This window comes from Macaca mulatta, chromosome 1 (genome assembly GCF_049350105.2).
Source record: "Macaca mulatta isolate MMU2019108-1 chromosome 1, T2T-MMU8v2.0, whole genome shotgun sequence".
NCBI lineage: Eukaryota > Metazoa > Chordata > Mammalia > Primates > Cercopithecidae > Macaca > Macaca mulatta.
The window spans coordinates 106121070-106132239 of record NC_133406.1 but is presented as its reverse complement, the minus strand read 5'-3'; the positions used below and the strand labels follow the sequence as shown (position 1 = coordinate 106132239).

The window sequence follows — 11170 nt, the reverse complement described above, 5'->3', positions numbered from 1 at the left end:
TATGTATCTGGGGCTCAGGGGAGAGACCTGTGCTGTGTACCAGCACACAAGTAATTATGGCCACAAATTCTTACTCAGAAAGAATATGTAAAGTGAAAGCAGGTTGGGGATGGAATCCCCTGGTAATACCAACATTTAAGGGATGGCAAAGGATGAGGCATATGTAAATGAGACTGACAAAGATTTACTAGAAAAGAAGAAAGAAAATTAGACCTTTTTGGCCAGGCACAGTGGCTCACGCCTGTAGTCCCAGCACTTTGGGAGGCCAAGGTGGGTGGATCACGAGGTCAAGAGATCAAGACCATCCTGGCCAACGTGGTGAAACCCAGTCTCTAAAAATGCAAAAATTAGCTGGGGGTGCTGGCGCGTGCCTGTAGTCCCAGCTACTCAGGAGGTTGAGGCAGGAGAATCGCTTGAACCTGGGAGACTGAGGTTGCAGTGAGCTGAGATCATGCCAGTGTACTCCAGACAGAGCAAGATTCAAAAGAAAGAAAGAAAGAGAGAAAGAGAGAAAGAGAAAGAGAGAGAGAGAGAGGGAGGGAGGGAGGGAGGGAGGGAGGAAATTAGAGCATTTTAAAGGAAATTAAAGAATTTGAGGAATTAAGATGTTAATGGTGTTGAGTGCCTGCAGCTTTTACAGGCTGGGGACATAAGCAGCCAGTGACTCTACCAGTGTCAGGTATTACTTTATAGCAATACAAATTGAACTAATACAAAAAAAAATAGAACTGAGGAGTTGGGCATTGCTATAAAGCAATTGCTGAAATGTGGAAGTGGCTTTGGAACCTGGTAATGGGCAGGGGTGGGAAGAGTTTGGAGGGCTCAGAAGAAGACTAGAAGATGAGGGAAAGTTTGGAACTTCTTAGAGACTTGTTAAGTGATTATGACCAAAAAGGTGACAGAACTATGAACAGTGAAGGTCAGGCTGATGAGGTAATAAGAATGAACATGAGAAATAGAATCAGTGGAGAAAGACAACAGGAGTGGTGCCATGGACAGCCAGATAACATAAAGTTCTGTGGAAGAAATGATGAATGGGTCAAATGCATCTGCTTCTGGTGAGAGCCTCAGGAATCTTTCAATCATGGCAGAAGGTGAAGGAGGAACAGGCATGCCACATGCAAAAGAAAGAGCAAGAGAGAGAGGGGAGGAGGTTCCAGGCTCTTTAAACAACTAGCTATTGTGTGAACTAATTGCTGCAGGGAGGACACCAAATCATTCATGAGGGATCCAACCCCATGACCCAAACACCTCCCATTAGGTCCCATCTCCAACACTAGGGTCACATGTCATTTGGAGGGGACATACATTCAAACAATATCATCCCTGAACTAGCAAATTAATGTTAGAAATGAGAGATTTCTTGAGGAATACCTACTAATTTCACATTTGACTAAACTTTGAAGATTCTTTCTGGAGGTTAAGGGAATACAGAAAGAGGTACCATCACCTCCTCCCCTTTTGGATCTTACAGAATTGCAGGCACACTCGATCATCAGAGGTGGAGATTCATAACAAAGAAGTTAAAACTCTACTTTTCTGTAGTGGTGGCAATGTACTGTAAGAGATTAAATTGCATTCAGTTATTACACTGTTCTCTTGGTTACCCTCCACTGTTTCCATTATTTGAGAAGAACTTTTTATAACTCTGATTATGCTGTTATATTTTCAGGAGGTAAATTCCTTACATGATCTAGTAAGCGTATCATCTCCCTTTTGTGCTGGTCTAACATCATGCCTTATATCTTAGTTCCTGCAGCAGCTGTATCCTACTTCAGACCATTTTGCATGAGTTTCTAAAAACAGTGTTCTATGGTTTCAACCCAAGGCCCTCCACCATACTTGAGATAGATCTTTACGTGCTTGGGGTCAGCATGTCACACCAGCCACTGGGAGGTTACAAGCAAGGAGTAACCTCCCTTCCTAGAGCTCCCTTCCCAAAGGTCAGGCTGAGTGATTGATGGAAACCAGACAGAGAGTGTGAGTGAAGGAGCGTGAAAACCGGAATGCACAATAGAGATGTGAGATCTAAAATGGTTCTACACCCTCTGCCCACTCAGAAGTGACTTGTAGAAACTGGAGAAACCTAAGAAAAGCACAGTAGACTCATAGCCTGCTGAGCTAGACAGCATATGACACTCAAGTTTAGCCCTGTGAGTGAGTAGGAGGGAACCAAAGCCCCCAGAGGAAAGAAGTGTGCTCCAGCTTCAGGCAGCAAGCTCAAGGTTTCAGTGTGCACTGCTGCCAACAGGAGTATAGACTGTGGCTATGATGCAGCAAGCCCACCAGCCAAGAAGGAAAATAACAGTTTGTCAGGTCTGTGGCTGGTGTCCGTGAAGTCTCAAGTATTAAATTATGAAAGTTACATGCATTCTCAGGAAGGCTTTAACATAAATATAAATATTTCACGGAAAATTGGAAGAAGTATTCTATTCAAGATGTCCAAAGTTGGTTAAATAGTAATGAAAATATAATAATGGCCAGGCACGGTTGCTCACGCCTTTAATCTCAGCGCTTTGGGAGGCCAAGGTGAGTGGATCACTTGAGCCCAGGAGTTTGAAACCAGCCTGACCAACATGGGGAAACCCTCATCTCTACAAAAAATACAAAACTTAGCCCAGCATAGTGGCACACACCTGTAGTCCCAGCTATCCACGAGGCTAAGGTGGGAGGATCACCTGAGCCTGGGATGTCAAGGCTGCCTTGAACCATGATCATACCACTGCACTCCAGCCTGGGTGACAGAGCAAGGCCCTGTCTCAAAAAAAATTGTGTATATATAATTATATATATATATATATATATGTGTGTGTGTGTGTGTGTGTGTGTGTATGTATATACGTAAGGTATTCAAATATTCCTGTGCTTTTTTTTCTAGCTTAAAATTTAAAGTTCTCTATTTCGTGTTTTAATGTCAAACTTAGTTATTTTACAGAGATAGTTGTTGGATTTTGTTTGTTTGTTTTGAGACAGAGTCTTGCTCTGTGTCACCCAGGCTGCAGTAGGGTGGTACAATCATAGCTCAGGACAGACTCAAACTCCTGGGCTTAAGTGATCCTTCTGCCCCACCCTTCTCAGTGGCTAAGATTACAAGTGTGCACCACCATGATGAGCTATTTTTAAAAATTTTTCTATAGAAACAGGGTCTTGTTATGTTGCCCAGGCTGGTCTTCGAGTTGGTTACTGAAGCTTGTGCATTTGTCACGTATTTCTCGTGTCATGGTTTTCATCTCTGTCATTTCGTTTATGACCTTCTCTGCATTAATTACTCTAGCCATCAATTCTTCCAATTTTTTTTCAAGATTTTTAGTTTCTTTGTGCTGGGTACATAGTTCCTCCTTTAGCTCTGAGAAGTTTGATGGACTGAAGCCTTCTTTTCTCATCTCGTCAAAGTCATTCTCCGTCCAGCTTTGATCCATTGCTGGCGATGAGCTGCGCTCCTTTGCCGGGGGAGATGTGCTCTTATTTTTTTAATTTCCAGCTTTTCTGCCCTGCTTTTTCCCCATCTTTGTGGTTTTATCTGCCTCTGGTCTTTGATGATGGTGACGTACTGATGGGGTTTTGGTGTAGGTGTCCTTCCTGTTTGATAGTTTTCCTTCTGGGGTTTTGGTGTAGGTGTCCTTCCTGTTTGATAGTTTTCCTTCTAACAGTCAGGACCCTCAGCTGTAGGTCTGTTGGAGATTGCTTGAGGTCCACTCCAGACCCTGTTTGCCTGGGTATCAGCAGCAGAGGCTGCAGAAGATAGAATATTGCTGAACAGCGAGTGTACCTGTCTGATTCTTGCTTTGGAAACTGCCTCTCAGGGGGGTACTCCACCCTGTGAGGTGTGGGGTGTCAGACTGCCCCTAGTGGGAGATGTCTCCCAGTTAGGCTACTCAGGGGTCAGGGACCCACTTGAGCAGGCAGTCTGTCCCTTGTCAGCTCTCAACCTCCGTGTTGGGAGATCCACTGCTCTCTTCAAAGCTGTCAGACAGAGTCGTTTGCGTCTGCAGAGGTTTCTGCTACTTTTGTTATTGTTTACTGTGCCCTGTCCCCAGAGGTGGAGTCTACAGAGACAGGCAGGTTTCCTTGAGCTGCTGTGAGCTCCACCCAGTTCGAGCTTCCCAGCGGCTTTGTTTACCTACTTAAGCCTCAGCAATGGCAGGCGCCCCTCCCCCAGCCTCACTGCTGCCTTGCCGGTAGATCACAGACTGCTGTGCTAGCAATGAGGGAGGCTCCGTGGGCGTGGGACCCTCCCAGCCAGGTGTGGGATATAATCTCCTGGTGTGCCCGTTTCCTTAAAGCGTAGTATTGGGGTGGGAGTTACCCGATTTTCCAGGTGTTGTGTGTCTCAGTTCCCCTGGCTAGGAAAAGGGATTCCCTTCCCCCTTGTGCTTCCCAGGTGAGGCGATGCCTCGCCCTGCTTCAGCTCTCGCTGGTCGGGCTGCAGCAGCTGACCAGCACTGACTGTCCAGCACTCCCTAGTGAGATGAACCCAGTACCTCAGTTGAAAATGCAGAAATCACCGGTCTTCTGTGTCGCTCGTGCTGGGAATTGGAGACTGGAGCTGTTCCTATTCGGCCATCTTGCTCCGCCCCCCCCCCCCCAAAAATTTAAATATTAGCCCAGGCTGGTCTTAAACTCCTGGCCTCAAGCAATCCTCCTGCCTCAGCCTCTCCAAAGTGCTGGGATTACAGATATGATGCATCTAGCCTAAAGAATAATTTTAGATGATAATTGAGTGCAAAATCACGTTCATAAGAAGGTGGCTGCACACTGTTCACAATAGCAAAGACATGGAATCAACCTAAATGCCCATCAATAGGTAAAGAAAATGTGGTACACATACGCCATGGAATACTACATGTGCAGCTATTACACATGCAGCTATTACACAAGTTTACCTATGTAACAAATCTGCATTTGCATCCCTGAACTTAAAAGTTAAAAAATAGAATCCCCGGGGCAAGATGGCCGAATAGGAACAGCTCCAGTCTCCAGCTCCCAGCACAAGCAACACAGAAGACGGGTGATTTCTGCATTTTCAACTGAGGTATGGGGTTCATCTCACTGGGGAGTGCCAGCCAATCAGTGCTGGTCAGCTGCTGCAGCCTGACCAGGGAAAGTTGAAGCAGGGCGAGGCATCGCCTCACTTGGGAAGCGCAAAGGGGAAGGGAATCCCTTTTCCTAGCCAAGGGAAACTGAGACACACAACACCTGGAAAATCGGGTAACTCCCACCCTAATACTGTACATTACCAAGGGTCTTAGCAAACGGCACACCAGGAGATTATATCCCACACCTGGCCAGGAGGGTCCCATGCCCACGGAGCCTCCCTCATTGCTAGCACAGCAGTCAGAGATCTAACTGCAAGGCAGCAGCAAGGCTGGGTGAGGGGTGCCCACCATTGCTGAGGCTTAAGTAGGTAAACAAAGCCACCAGGTAGCTCAAACTGGGTCCTGGGTGGAGCCCACAGCAGCTCAAGGAGGCCTGCCTGTCTCTGTAGACTCCACCTCTGGGGACAGGGCATTGCTAAACAAAAAGCAGCAGAAACCTCTGCAGATGTAAATGACCCTGTCTGACAGCTTTGAAGAGAGCAGTGGATCTCCCAACACAGAGGTTGAGATCTGAGAACGGACAGACTGCCTGCTCAAGTGGGTCCCTGACTCCTGAGTAGCCTAACTGGGAGACATCCCCCACTAGGTGCAGACCAACACCCCACACCTCACATGGCAGGGTACACCCCTGAGATGAAGCTTCCAGAGAAAGAATCAGACAGGAACACTCACTGTTCAGCAATATTCTATCTTCTGCAGCCTCCGCTGCTGATACCCAGACAAACAGGGTCTGGGGTGGACCTCAAGCAATCTCCAACAGACCTACAGCTGAGGGTCCTGACTGTTAGAAGGAAAACTAACAAACAGAAAGGACACCCACACCAAAACCCCATCAGTACATCACCATCATCAAAAACCAAAGGCAGATAAAACCACAAAGATGGGGAAAAAGCAGGGCAGAAAAGCTGGAAATTAAAAAAATAAGAGCACATCTCCCCCTCCAAAGGAACGCAGCTCATTGCCAGCAATGGATCAAAGCTGGATGGAGAATGACTTTGACGAGTTGATAGACGAAGGCTTCAGTCCATCAAACTTCTCAGAGCTAAAGGAGGAACTATGTACCCAGCTCAAAGAAACTAAAAATCTTGAAAAATGAATGGAAGAATGGGTAACTAGAATAATCAATGCAGAAAAGGCCATAAACGAACTGACAGAGATAAAAACCATGACACGAGAAATACGTGACAGATGCACAAGCTTCAGTAACCGACTTGATCAACTGGAAGAAAGAGTATCAGCGATTGAAGATCAAATGAATGAAATGAAGCAAGAAGAGAAGTCTAGAGAAAAAAGAGGAAAAAGAAATGAACAAAGCCTTCAAGAAGTATGGGATTATGTGAAAAGACCAAATCTACGTCTGATTGAGGTGCCTGAAAGTGAGGGGAAAATTGAACCAAGTTGAAAAACACTCTTCAGGATATCATCCAGGAGAACTTCCCCAACCTAGTAAGGCAGGCCAACATCCAAATTCAGGAAATACAGAGAACGCCACAAAGATACTCCTCCAGAAGAGCAACTCCAAGACACATAATTGTCAGATTCACCAAAGTTGAAATGAAGGAAAAAATGTTAAGGGCAGCCAGAGAGAAAGATCGGGTTACCCACAAAGGGAAGCCCATCAGACTAACAGCAGATCTCTTGGCAGAAACTCTACAAGCCAGAAGAGAGCAGAGGCCAGTATTCAACATTCTTAAAGAAAAGAATTTCAACCCAGAATTTCATATCCAGCCAAACTGAGTTTCCTAAGTGAAGGAGAAATAAAATCCTTTGCAGACAACCAAATGCTTAGAGATTTTGTCACCACCAAGCCTGCTCTACAAGAGATCCTGAAGGAAGCACTAAACATGGAAAGGAACAAGCGGTACCAGCCATTGCAAGAACATGCCAAAATATAAAGACCATTGATGCTAGGAAGAAACTGCATCAACTAATGAGCAAAATAACAAGCTAATATCACAATAACAGGATCAAGCTCACACATAACAATATTAACCTTAAATGTAAATGGACTAAATGGTCCAATTGAAAGACACAGACTGGCAAATTGGATAAAGAGTCAAGACCCATCAGTTTGCTATATTCAGGAGACCCATCTCACATTCAGAGACACACACAGGCTCAAAATAAAGGGATGGAGGAAGATCTACCAAGCAAACAGAGAACAAAAAAAGCAGGGGTTGCATCCTAGTCTCTGATAAAACAGACTTTAAACCATCAAAGATCAAAAGAGACAAAGAAGGCCATTACATATTGGTAAAGGGATCAATTCAACAGGAAGAGCTAATTATCCTAAATATATATGCACCCAATACAGGAGCGCCCAGATTCATAAAGCAAGTCCTTAGAGACTTACAAAGAGACTTAGACTCCCATACAATAATAATAGGAGACTTCAACACCCCACTGTCAACATTAGACAGATCCACAAGACAGAAAGTTAACAAGGATATCCAGGACTTCAACTCAGCTCTGCACCAAGCAGACCTAATAGACATCTAATTAAACTAAAGAGCTTCCGCACAGCAAAAGAAATTACCATCAGAGTGAACAGGCAACCTACAGAATGGGAGAAAATTTTTGCAATCTACTCATCTGACAAAGGGCTAATATCCAGAACCTACAAAGAACTCAAACAAATTTACAAGAAAAAAACAAACAACCCCATCAAAAAGTGGGCAAAGGATATGAACAGACATTTCTCGAAAGACATTCATACAGCCAAAAGACACATGAAAAAATGCTCGTCATCACTGGCCATCAGAGAAATGCAAATCAAAACCACAATGAGATACCATCTCACACCAGTTAGAATGGCAATCATTAAAAAGTCAGGAAACAAAAGGTACTGGAGAGGATGTGGAGAAATAGGAACACTTTTACACTGTTGGTGGGATTGTAAACTAGTTCAACCATTGTGGAAAACAGTATGGCGATTCCTCAAGTATCTAGAACTATAAATACCATATGACCCAGCCATCCCATTACTGGGGATATACCCAAAGGATTATAAATCATGCTGCTATAAAGATACATGCACAAGTATGTTTATTGCTGCACTATTCACAATAGCAAAGACTTGGAATCAACCCAAATGTCCATCAGTGACAGACTGGATTAAGAAAATGTGGCACCCCTTCCGCCAGGGCTGCCACTGGAGAGCAGCAGCCATGGCTCTACGCTATGCTATGGCCGTGGGCCTCAACAAGGGCCACAAGGTGACCAAGAACGTGAGCAAGCCCAGGCACAGCCGCCGCCACGGGCGTCTGACGAAACACACCAAGTTCGTGTGGGACATGATTCGGGAGGTGTGTGGCTTTGCCCCGTACCAGCGGCGCGCCATGGAGTTACTGAAGGTCTCCAAGGACAAACGGGCCCTCAAGTTTATCAAGAAAAGGGTGGGGATGCACATCCGCGCCAAGAGGAAGCGGGAGGAGCTGAGCAACGTATTGGCCGCTATGAGGAAAGCTGCTGCCAAGAAAGACTGAGCCCCTCCCCCGGCTTCTCCCTGAAATAAAGAACAGCTTGACAGAAAAAAAAAAAAAGAAGAAAATGTGGCACATATACACCATGGAATACTATGCAGCCATAAAAAAGGATGAGTTTGTGTCCTTTGTAGGGACATGGATGCAGCTGGAAACCATCATTCTCAGCAAACTATCACAAGAAGAGAAAACCAAACACCACATGTTCTCACTCAGAGGTGGGAATTGAACAATGAGATCACTTGGACACAGAAAGGGGAACATCACACACCGGGGCCTATTATGGGGAGGGAGGAGGGGATAGGGATGGCTTTGGGAGTTATGCCTGATGTAAATGACGAGTTGATGGGTGCTGCACACCAACATGGCACAAGTATACATATGTAACAAACCTGCACGTTGTGCACATGTATCCTAGAACTTAAAGTATAATAATAAAAAAAAATAAAAATAAATAAATAAATAAAAAGTTAAAAAATAAAAAGAAGGTGACTGCTATGCTTGCTATATAACATACTCTAATTATGGGTGTCTTGAAAAACAAGTGATTATTGAAATGCTATTTTTTTATTATTATACTCTAATTTCTGGGATGCATGTGCAGAACATGCAGGTTTGTTACATAGGTATACACCTGCCATGGCATGGTGATTTACTGCACCCATCAACCTGTCACCTACATTTGATATTTCTCCTGATGCTATCCCTCCCCTAGCCCCCAACCCGTGACAAGCCCTACTGTGGGATGTTCCCCTCCCTGTGACCATGTGTTCTCACTGTTCAACTCCCACTTATGAGTGAGAACACAAGGTGTTGACTTTCTGTTCCTGTGTTAGTTTGCTGAGAATTATGGTTTCTAGCTTCATCCATGTCCCTGCAAAGGACATGAACTCATCCTTTTTTATGGCTGCATAGTATTCCATGGTGCATATGTGCCACGTTTTCTTTATCCAGTCTTATCATTGATGGGCATTTAGGTTGGTTCCAAGTCTTTGCTATTGTGAACAGTGCTACAATAAACATAACATGTGCATGTGTCTTTATAGCAGAATGATTTGTAATCCTTTGGGTATATACCCAGTAATGGGATTGCTGGGTCAAATGGTGTTTCTGGTTCTAGATCCTTGAGGAATGGCCACACTGGCTTCCACAATGGTTGAACTAATTTACACTCCCACCAACAGTGTAAAAGTGTTCCTATTTCTCCACAGCCTCTCCAGCATCTGTTGTTTCCTGACTTTTTAATGATCGCCATTCTAACTGGCATGAGATAGTATCTCACTGTGGTTTTGATTTGCATGAAATGCCATTTTTTAAACTACACTAGTTGTTGACAGCACTGTTAAGGATGGCTTAAATAAGCAACAACAGTTTCTCAATTTGAGGTGACACAAACTCCCCCCCTTGAAAAGCAGAAGCATTCTTTCTAAATTTTCTCTCAACTTTCTGGAGTTTCTAAATTTTCGCCCACACTCTGCTCTACCATCATACCAATCTCACAAAGATGGTGTCGTGAGGGCCTCAGAAATCAGACTGTTTTGTGCTCCTAATTTTCTTCTCCAAATACAAAGAAGGAAATGCTGGATATAATTCTTAATTACTCAATTTTTATTGCTACCCATTTACTCATTTGATGTACTTATTGAAGGTCTGCTGTATACCACGCACTGTTCTTCTTACTGGGGATAGGGCAGTGAACAAAGCAGACAAAGTCTTTCTTCTGATGCTTCTTAGATTTTAGGGTAGCAGATCCTAGAAGGAAAAAATAATAATAAGGCAGGGTAAGGGGATAGAGAGTAAAAGATCAGGGAGTGATGTTCATAGGGGCACAGGAGCCCCTGTCTGATAGGTGACACTGAGTAGATCTCAAGAAAGAGATAGCCATATGGCTATCTGGGGAAGGGCCCTCCTCTAGTGCAAAAGCTTTGGAGTGTTCAAGAACTTTGAGGTGGTTAGCGTGACAGGTGTGGAATAGGCCAGGGGAAAGTGATGGGAGATGACATTAAAAAGGTAGCCAAGAACCATCATATAGGGTCTTGGGAGCCCTGGGAAGAACTTTGTATTTTATTCAAAGAACTATGGGAGACAATTGGCAAGCAGAGGAATAACATGATCTGACTTATGTGTTTAAAGCATCACTTTAGTAGCCTGTGAAAAATACATTATAGGTGACAAAGATAGAGGCAAGGAGACTAGTTAGGTGGCTGCTGCAATAGCGCAGGTGAGAGACGGTAGTGGCAAAGGTGGTGAAGGCAATGAGAAGTTATCGGGTTCTAGGCATTTTTTTCCAAGGCAAAGTCAATAGAACTTTCTAATGGATGGATATGGGGATAAGAAAGGGGAGTCATGGATAATTATAATTTTCTGTCCTAAAAACCTGAGTGATTGGAGCTGCGGTTTACTGAGTTGAAGAAGACAGATAGAGGAGGAGGTAGAGGGTAGGCAAACAGGAGTTTGATTTGGCACATGTGAAGTTTTAGATGCCTGTTAAATGTCCAAATGGAAATTCTGAGTAGGTAGCTTGAATACAAGACTTGAATTCAAGAAATAGGTTACAGTTGGAAATAAAATTTGGTATTTCAAACCAAGAGA

At 44.2% G+C, this 11170-nt stretch overlaps 1 pseudogene across 1 annotated transcript; it reads left to right on the top strand.

Moving 5' to 3' along the window:
• Positions 1-8228: 8228 nt before the first annotated feature.
• On the top strand, positions 8229-8839 carry LOC719770 (large ribosomal subunit protein eL36 pseudogene; annotated as a pseudogene). Its single transcript, XR_001439307.3, has one exon. The product of XR_001439307.3 is annotated as a large ribosomal subunit protein eL36 pseudogene (transcript).
• Positions 8840-11170: the final 2331 nt, after the last annotated feature.